This window comes from Castanea sativa, chromosome 7 (genome assembly GCF_040712315.1).
Source record: "Castanea sativa cultivar Marrone di Chiusa Pesio chromosome 7, ASM4071231v1".
NCBI classification, from domain to species: Eukaryota; Viridiplantae; Streptophyta; class Magnoliopsida; order Fagales; family Fagaceae; genus Castanea; species Castanea sativa.
The window spans coordinates 7,800,203-7,809,097 of NC_134019.1; the positions used below are offsets into that span (position 1 = coordinate 7,800,203).

Below are 8,895 nucleotides of genomic sequence, written 5' to 3' on the forward strand. Positions count from 1 at the left end.
TCATTGCTAACATGTAGATTTTTACCACCTGGAATTCGAGTCTCTAAGATTCAAGTTCCATAGAAGAAGAAGAAGAAGAAGAACCAATGGGAAGAGAAGACACATAGGACGAAAATTATAAAAAATTATTTAGATTAAAAAATTACGCATAAACAAGAATTGACCTTAGCTTATAGAAAGACTTGATTGTCCATACTTATAAATGTGAGATATTAAATTGATCAAATTGAAAATTGAAGGACCAAACTCGATAACTTGTGTAAATAAGGGACTAAATTGTATTTAGCCTAAATCATACTATAAATTTATTCACAACTATATAATTTCTGCTTTTATTTTTTTTAGCAATTCAAAACTTATAAGCATCTATAATCCAACTCTATTATAACATAGGACACCATTCTCAACTCCCTTCGCATTGTACATTTGTACTTCTTGTGATAATTTAACTTTTAAAGATAACAGATTCTGGTGTAAGTCAATTTAAGAACAATTTTTAGTTTTTAAAACAAAATGTGGTAGGTCCCACACATATTGAAGGTGTTCCACAAACTATTTTGGGGTCATTTCTATTTTGGTTCTTATATTTTTATTTCACCACTTTTAGTCCCTAAATTAATTAACACGTTCCATTTTGGTTCTTACTGTTACTCACTTAACAGAAATTGCTGATGTGGCAAACGGCGTCCACTGTTGGCACATTAAATGCTGACGTGGCCAATAAAATAATATTAAAAATGTCACGTCAGCTTATAAATTAAAAAAAAATTATTTATTAATTTTAACTAATAAAAAAATTAAAAACAGATGGTTTAAAATAGAAATTAAATTAATTAAATTAAAAAAAATTACATTATGTTCTTCCCAGTCATCATGAAGAACATGTTCATGTTCTTCCTTAAATAATATGTTTGGTTACAGAGAAAATTAAAAAAATCAAGAACATGCGAACATGGAACAAGTAAAATCAAAGGTCACAGATTTACAAAATACAAAGACGTTCAAAGATTCAAAAAACACAAAGAACACAAACGAGAACTGAATCACCAAATACAAACATCAAACCCAGTTTTGAAAAAGCTTAACTGAATCACCAAACGCAACCACCTAGTTGAATCACCAACCAAAAAACTACTACTTCAAACAACGCCGTTCTCCTTAGTTCTCAACCTGGCATGCTCTCTTCCTCTCCTTCACCTTTTCTTCTTCTTCACCTTCATAATTCTCTCACTTCAAAACCATAAAACCCTCACAATGAAGGATCGACCTCACTCTTCCTACGGCGCCGTTTACGTTCCTCCGCACCACTGCTTACGCTCCGTCATTACTACTCCCAACTACACTTCCTCTGTCGCTGCCGCCGCCGCAACTGCCGGTTCTGGAGTCGAAGCCGAAGACGCAGATATCGTCGACTCCAAGCTCCGCGAGCCTCCATAAACCACTGTAATAAGCCCTAGACAAACTCATAGTCCTTACTCGTAACAAGAACAGCTCCACAATAGGATTTCGCACTTCAATTTGCCGCAGCCTCCGCTGCCCTGCAATGATTCCGTCTCCGAAGAAGGCTCCGATCGCGAGCTCAATTCCTTTCCTCTACCCCTAGATCTGAAAAAGGATGATTTGAGTTTTGTGGGTTTAATGTTTGTATGGAGGAGGGTTTGGTTTCCTCTACCCCTAGATCTGAAAAAGGATGATTTGAGTTTTGTGGGTTTGATGTTTGGGAAGAACATAATATAAAGTTTTTTTTTAATTTAATTAATTTAATTTCTTTTTTAAACCATTTATTTTTAATTTTTTTATTAGTTAAAATTAATAAATAATTTTTTTTGAATTTATAAGCTGACGTGGCATTTTTAATATTATTTTATTGGCCACGTCAACATCTAATGTGCCAACAGTGGACGTCGTTTGTCACATTAGCAATTTCTGTTAAGTAAGTAACGGTAAGGACCAAAATAGAATGCGTTAATTGATTTAGGGACTAAAAGTGGTGAAATGAAAATGTAGGAACCAAAATAGAAATGACCCCAAAATGTAGGGACCAAAAGTGCTTTTACACCAAAAAAAAAAATGTTGTCAAATCTATAGTGCAAAACAATATTTAGAATACAATTCCAATCTATTTTTAGTTTTCATTTTATGTTTTTTTGTTTTAGCCTTTTAGGTGACTTTTTTTTTTGGGCGAGAACACTATTATGGTCTCTATATTTTGGAATCGCAGTCAATTTGGTCCCTATATTTTGAGAGCAATCAATTTGGTCCCTACTATTTTCAAGTCACAATCAATTTGGCCACTACTGTTAAATGAAATTTTGAACCCTAACCACTCTTAAAGAAAGATATGAGGCAGGAGATCCGGAAGTTGACCTCCTTGGAGAACCCTCTGGAAAGTTTGATTACTATGTCCTCTATCCCAGATCCAGAAAGAAAAATCCTCCTTCTCCCTCCCCATGCAGAGAAAATCATGATCAAAACCAACAAAACCAGAAACCACCACTAATCCCATATTACCAGAAAGTCCTTCCCCAAATACCAAAATATCAACCCAAGACTCCCAGTCAATCCTATGAGAAGGTCTCTGCCTGTGAGAGGGGAGCCAAGGACTTGGTGTCTAATGGTAAGGGTAGGAAAAATTCGAATGCGAATGAGCTTACTTTTCTAGGTGATCAGAAATGTTTCTCTGTTGGCTGCTCTGAACATCTGATGATGGGGTAGCCAAAAGTTTTCGGGTAATATCTTAGGATGGAGAATTGTTGCTGCTGCTCCTGTATCAAACAAGACTATTACTGGGATGGGTCTGGAGTAAGTATCAAGGAGGATGTGAATTTGGGCTATTGGTGTGGGGCCAGTTAGTGGAGCTATAAGAGGATGAGATGTGTAGATGGTTTGGATTTCTGGGTCTAAATCATTAGTATTGTTTATTATATAAGAAAGTAGAGGGACAAGCAAATAAACAAACAATGGGAGTGTAAGAAGATCATGAAAACTTATTAATGGCATATATTACTAAGACACTATAGAAAATAACATGAAAGTATGGAATAGAACACAGAACGAGATACAACAAACTGAGGGATATTATTAGATTCAACAAGCTTTTTACAGGACTGGAAGACATACATCAAATTGGGAAATATTACATAAGGTTTTCTTTCACTTGCTAACCCTCTCTAACTCTGTCGATCTAAGGATACAAGAGGCTTATTTATAGGCAATAATTTACAAAAATATTTTACATTCAGAAGATAATCTTGGATTGTAGGGGTCGGCTTGTTCTTGACATGTGTCCAAAAGAGTAGGGGTCTGGGAATGGAGTGACAAATGTCTTCTGGAATCAAGGGTGCCAGTGCAGAGGTGATCTTTCTTCGGATTTGTTGCTGACAGAGAGATAAACATGATATGGGCATTTCTTGCATGGTTGACATTTGTGAGCATATAGTTACGGTCACCAAATACAAAGTAGGGAAAGTAATAGCTTGGTGAAAGAAAAGTCAATAATGATGGCTATGCATAAAGTTGGTCTTGACTCTTTTATATATATATATATATATATATATATATATATATATATATATATATATATATATCTCTAGTCATCCGACCCATCTCTACCTTGGAACCATTCTTCATCAACATCTGCATCTGGATCATGATCATGATAGTAAGGGTCATCATAGCCAATTAAAGGATTGGGCATCTCCCAATGGTCTTAATCCCCAAAATGAAATTTTGAACCCTAACCCACGATGAAATCCTTCTTGACAGCCACATCTCTCTTGCCTAATCCCCACAATCAAAGCTTAATCTCTTCTCACCAGTTCCACTCTCTTCCTGCAAACTTTGGCGATTGTAGACCGAAACCATTGATGAACAAAGCTCCTCAATGAACATGAGCTCCTTCTTCTTCATAGCCACATCTCTTCTCACCTAATCCCCAAGATCAAAGCTCCTCTCATCTCGCCGACTCCATTGCCGATTCCCAATTGAGCTCAAAGCACTTTCTTCTTGATTATTGTTTTTTGTAACATTGTAGAATTTATACTGTTTGGTTTTTTTTCCTTATTTAATCTTGTGTGTATTTTTGCATGCAGAATGGACGCCCAATATTTCAGTACATGGGAGGTGCAGTGGGAATAGTGGATAATTGTAATGCTAAGATGTGTTCAAAATGTGAGATTGAGTCTATATGTAAGCAGTTTGGGTATACTTCTGTCAGCAAGTTGTGGTATAGGATGCCTGGTGTGAACCTTGAGAATGCATCGTTCCACATTATTGTGAATAATAATGATGCAATGTTCATGGCACCTCAATCAAAATTCTGATGGTGGTGATAGTTGGGATAGTGATGATGATGTGGTTGAACAAGTGGAGCGAATGGGTGCTGAGGTAATGAACTCCGATTATGGGACTGGGGAGTTATTAAGTCTTGATGAATCATCTTCATCAGATGATGATGATAATTGTGTTGATAATTCTATTAGGATGAGTAATTATCCAGTTTTTAAGCTAGTATTGAAAGCTGAAAATATTAGGTTTGAGAAGGACATGCTTTTTATCTCACCTAAGCAATTCAAGGATGCTGTCACTGAGTATGCAGTTCATGGAGGATGGGGGATCAAGTTTAAAAAAAATGATAAGAAAAGGGTTAGAGTTGTTTGCTAAGAAGGGTGCAAGTTTGTACCTTACCTAGCTAAGATTTCAGGGGAGATGAGCTAGCAACTCAAAACACTAAACTTGGAACATACATGTAGCAGGAGTTATAAAAATCCCAGGTGTACTGCTAAATTCCTTGCCAAGAAGCTAGTGAAAAAAGTGAGGCGCCATCCTAAGCTTAAGGTTGCAGAAATTCAAGATGCTGTGCATAAAAATATGTGGTCTAGATAAGTGCCAGCAAAGCAAGTAGGGCTAGGGGTGAAGCTCATGAATTTGTTGATGGTCTTACACAAAACAATATAACAAGCTATGTGACTATTGTGCAGAGTTAAGGAGGTCTAGTCCTGGTAGTACAATACTTATGAAGGTGATTTAGCAGCTGAGATGGATTTGCTGCCTGGGATGCCTTATTTCCAAAGGTCGTATATGTGTCTAGAAGCTTGTAAGAGAGGATTCTTGGCTGCATGCATGTCAATTATTGGTTTGGATGCTTGCCATTTGAAAACCAGTTAGGTGGACACTTGATTGCTGCAGTTGCTAGAGATCCCAATGAAGAACATTTCCCTCTAGCAATTGCAGTTGTAGAAGCCAAAACCAATGATTCATGGACTTGGTTTCTAAACCAACCCGCCATACCAAGCTTAGAAGAGTAGGAGTCCCTAAGAAGTGTAAGGCATGTGGGAGGTTAGGCCATAACAAAAGAAGTTGCAAAGGAGAGGTTGGAGGAAATTCTTCACTTCCAGGAGCTGCCAAAAAATCAAAAAGGCAAAGAACCAACACCAAGAACGTAAATACTTGATCTAAGGCTTTATGACTATCTTGTATTGTTTTTTTCTTTCCTCCATTTTTAATATATCTAGTATTTTTTTTCTCAATTTTTATTATTGTTTAATGTTGTAGTTTTGATTATCTTGTATTTGCTGTCTGTAAGGGTGTGAGGGTAGTTCAAGTGGTGGACCTCCCACTATTGAACCAAATCAGACAAGTGCACCGCCTACCACCAGTGAAGTAGAATTCCTTTGTGCACCACCCAACTCCAATGCTACCACTTCCACTCCAAGTAGAAACAACTGTAGGGGTTCAACAAAGTAAAAAAAAAAGAACAATCACTGATGAGACTTTAAGAGCCACTACAAATGCATCAAGGTATATGGATGCATTGAGGTTTAGTGAGAGCCAATCCTTTATGCATGGTCCAGGATTGTGAGCAGGATGTGCTAGAGTTATCTTGTAGAAGAGGGCAGCTTAATATTAGAGGGTAGCTTAATATTTTGTTACTAGCTGGAACTTATATTAAGATGATTTTAATTGATGTTAATGGCCTCCTTACTTTTTGTAAGGCCTTCTTCACGTTTGTTTTATAATTTGTGTTGACCATTGGAATGTCCTTAACTGTTTACAAGCTGGACAGCGACTTTTATTAGCTAGACAATGGTTTTCATTGTCAATGGAATTAGAATTTATTTTGTTATATGTTTGTGAATGTGATTCTGATTTGTGGTTAAACACACAAGAAGTTATTTATAGTTGATAGTTATGGGATTTTTTTTTAATGGTAGTTGAACCCAACAGGTTCACTTATGTTATACAGTGGAATTAATGGAATCATTGTCAATTTTGTTGAGCCATCACAGGGCAGTTAGTGTAGATGATGCAATTGCATTTGGCAATAAGTGCATTGCACAATTTCAGCTATTGCACAATCTGCACATTACTTGATTTTCAAACCCCTTAAAGCTCAACTGCAGATTACACAACAAAAAAAAAAATACACCATTTGGGGAATAAGATTGCCATTTCATTAAAGTGAAAAGTACAACAAATACACTCTTAAAACCTTAAAAATATTTGACAGAACCAGCAAAATTATCAGACATAATCAGCAGATGCATTGATACTTGGAAACACATTGACAAAAAACACTCCACTACATCAAAAACTTTCCTCTCTTAGTTTAAGTACAATAAACCCAGCCCTTTAACCCACCAAAACTACAATCACACAAATGCAGATCCCATATATTACCAATGACACTACCAACCTCATTGTCAAAACCTTTTCTCTCTAACAATTTGCAACTTCAGCTTGAAGTGTGATAATCTCTCTGCCTCTGCTATATAACCACCTTGTCTTGCTTGCTGCGCTCATATATCTCTTCATTAAGTCATTGAAAAAATTTTCATTAGCAAACAACCTGCAATTGACTTTATAGTGTTAATTGGCCTATTAAAATAACATAACTTTGATTAAAGCACTACCCCTACCCTGGTTGTAAGGACAAAGAATTCACAGTAGTTTATTTTCTTTGCTTTCTTATCAACTTAAGAAGCATAATTATTGGTCCACTTCAATTAGGATTTCACAAAATTGAACTTGATTGCTTAAACGAAAGCCTCCAAATAAAAGCTTAGTTAGCTACAAAGTATATGAACAAACATGGTGACCCACACATCATTCTAATTAACCTTATGTCACAAACCCATTATAAGTTGAATAATATTATGAAATACTTATTCTTAAAATTCACAAAGTAAACATAACAACTCACTTGGTGTTTGGGTTTGTCATTGACGTTTGGGTTCTCTGTTTCTTCATCTCTTTGAGGGTTGAGAGCTCAATTGGGAATTGGCAATGGAGTCGGCGAGATGAAAGGAGCTTTGATCTTGGGGATTAGGTGAGAAGAGATGTGGCTATGAAGAAGGAGTTCATGTTCATTGAGGAGCTTTGTTCATCAATGGTTTCGGTCTATAATCACCAGAGTCTGCGGGAAGAGAGTGGAACCGGTGAGAAGAGATTAAGCTTTGATTAGGCAAGAATATGTGGCTGTCAAGAAGGATTTCATCTTGGATTAGGGTTCAAAATTTCATTTTGGGGATTAAGAATTCAATCTTGTCTGAGTTTTTGACTAGTGAGGATGACATTGATGATTAGTGAGCATGTGAGACTCACGTGGATTTTAATAGTAGTGGAAGCAGAAGTGGAAGGTTCGTGTGGAAGGATTATTTATATCTTAATTTAATTTATGCCATGTATGTATTCTGTTTGCCAGCTAAGTAGATTTCGTTAGTTATTTAATGGTAGGGATCAAATGGATTGTGACTTGAAGATAGCAGGGACTAAATTGATTGCTCTCAAAATATAAGAGCTAAATTGATTGTGATTCAAAATGTAAGGACCGAAAATAATGTTTTTGATTTTTTTGGGTAAATATTTGGATGGCTTTTTCGTAACTATCTACAATACTAGTGGTCATATCCTTTTCTCTCTGACAAATCATTCATGATCATTGCAGGCTAACAACAACAGAGGATCCTATTGAATCCTCTGTCATGAGAATTCTTTGGTCTTGCCGTCAGAAAAAAATGTTTGTTTTGTTTTTTTTAATAATAATAAATAAGAATAGAAGTAGAAAGCAAGCCCCAAAATTAAATTTAGGGGTAAACAACTATTAAAAGCTGTTTTTCGAGAAATTTTTATTTTTAATAATTTGATATTAAACACTCTGCTAGTTAAGTTATAAGGCTCTTTGAGTCTTGACAAAACATGGACGGTTTGGTAGTGTATTTTGTACAACAGTTTTCGATATTTAAACAAAATTATATGTATTTTCACACTTTTTTATTCACACATATTTTCAAAAAGTACAAATTAAATAGGCTCCTATTTTTCTTCCTCTATTTTTACTCATTTTCCCAAACTTACGGATTCTTTAGAATCTTTTTGCTTTTGACAATATTAAGCGCATTTTTTTTTAATTCATATCTTTTACTTTTTAGAAAAATACAGTTATCATCCTTGAGATTTAGGCTAATACCAATAAAGTCTAAGATTCTTCAAAATTAACCAACTTAATTCTTAGTCATGGTGAGAAAGAGGAGAAAAATGAGTGACGACTTAAAAACCAAGTAGATCAATTTTGAAAAGTCTTGAACCTAACTTACTGTAAGTGCACAATTGCACCTGGTCCCAAAGACAATTATGGGCTCAAGTCCAACGAGCCTTAAACAATAAAATTTGTAGAGTGTGGGTTTGAAATCTAATTTAGAGGTACTGAGAACTTGATAACAGGCTAAGGTGTGAAGACACTTGTAAATAGTAAATGATAATTGTAAAGGGGCCTCCTCGGACGTAAGCCGAGGACCACTTCTCTATTATTTCTCTTTTATTCTTAAAGGTTACAGTTCTTAATTTCTTTCTTGGTCATTGACCGATCCCCCTTCTCTTTGGCCTTCACCCCCTTTA

General features: G+C 35.7%; 1 long non-coding RNA gene across 1 annotated transcript; it reads right to left on the reverse strand.

Annotated features, from left to right (window-relative positions):
• Nucleotides 1-6,429: 6,429 nt before the first annotated feature.
• LOC142644603 (uncharacterized) lies at nt 6,430-7,612 on the reverse strand. The gene is made up of 2 exons (XR_012845942.1): nt 7,202-7,612; nt 6,430-6,847 (listed from the first exon to the last, which is right to left on the reverse strand). It is a non-coding gene; the product is annotated as an uncharacterized LOC142644603 (long non-coding RNA).
• Between the last annotated feature and the right edge of the window lie 1,283 nt (nt 7,613-8,895).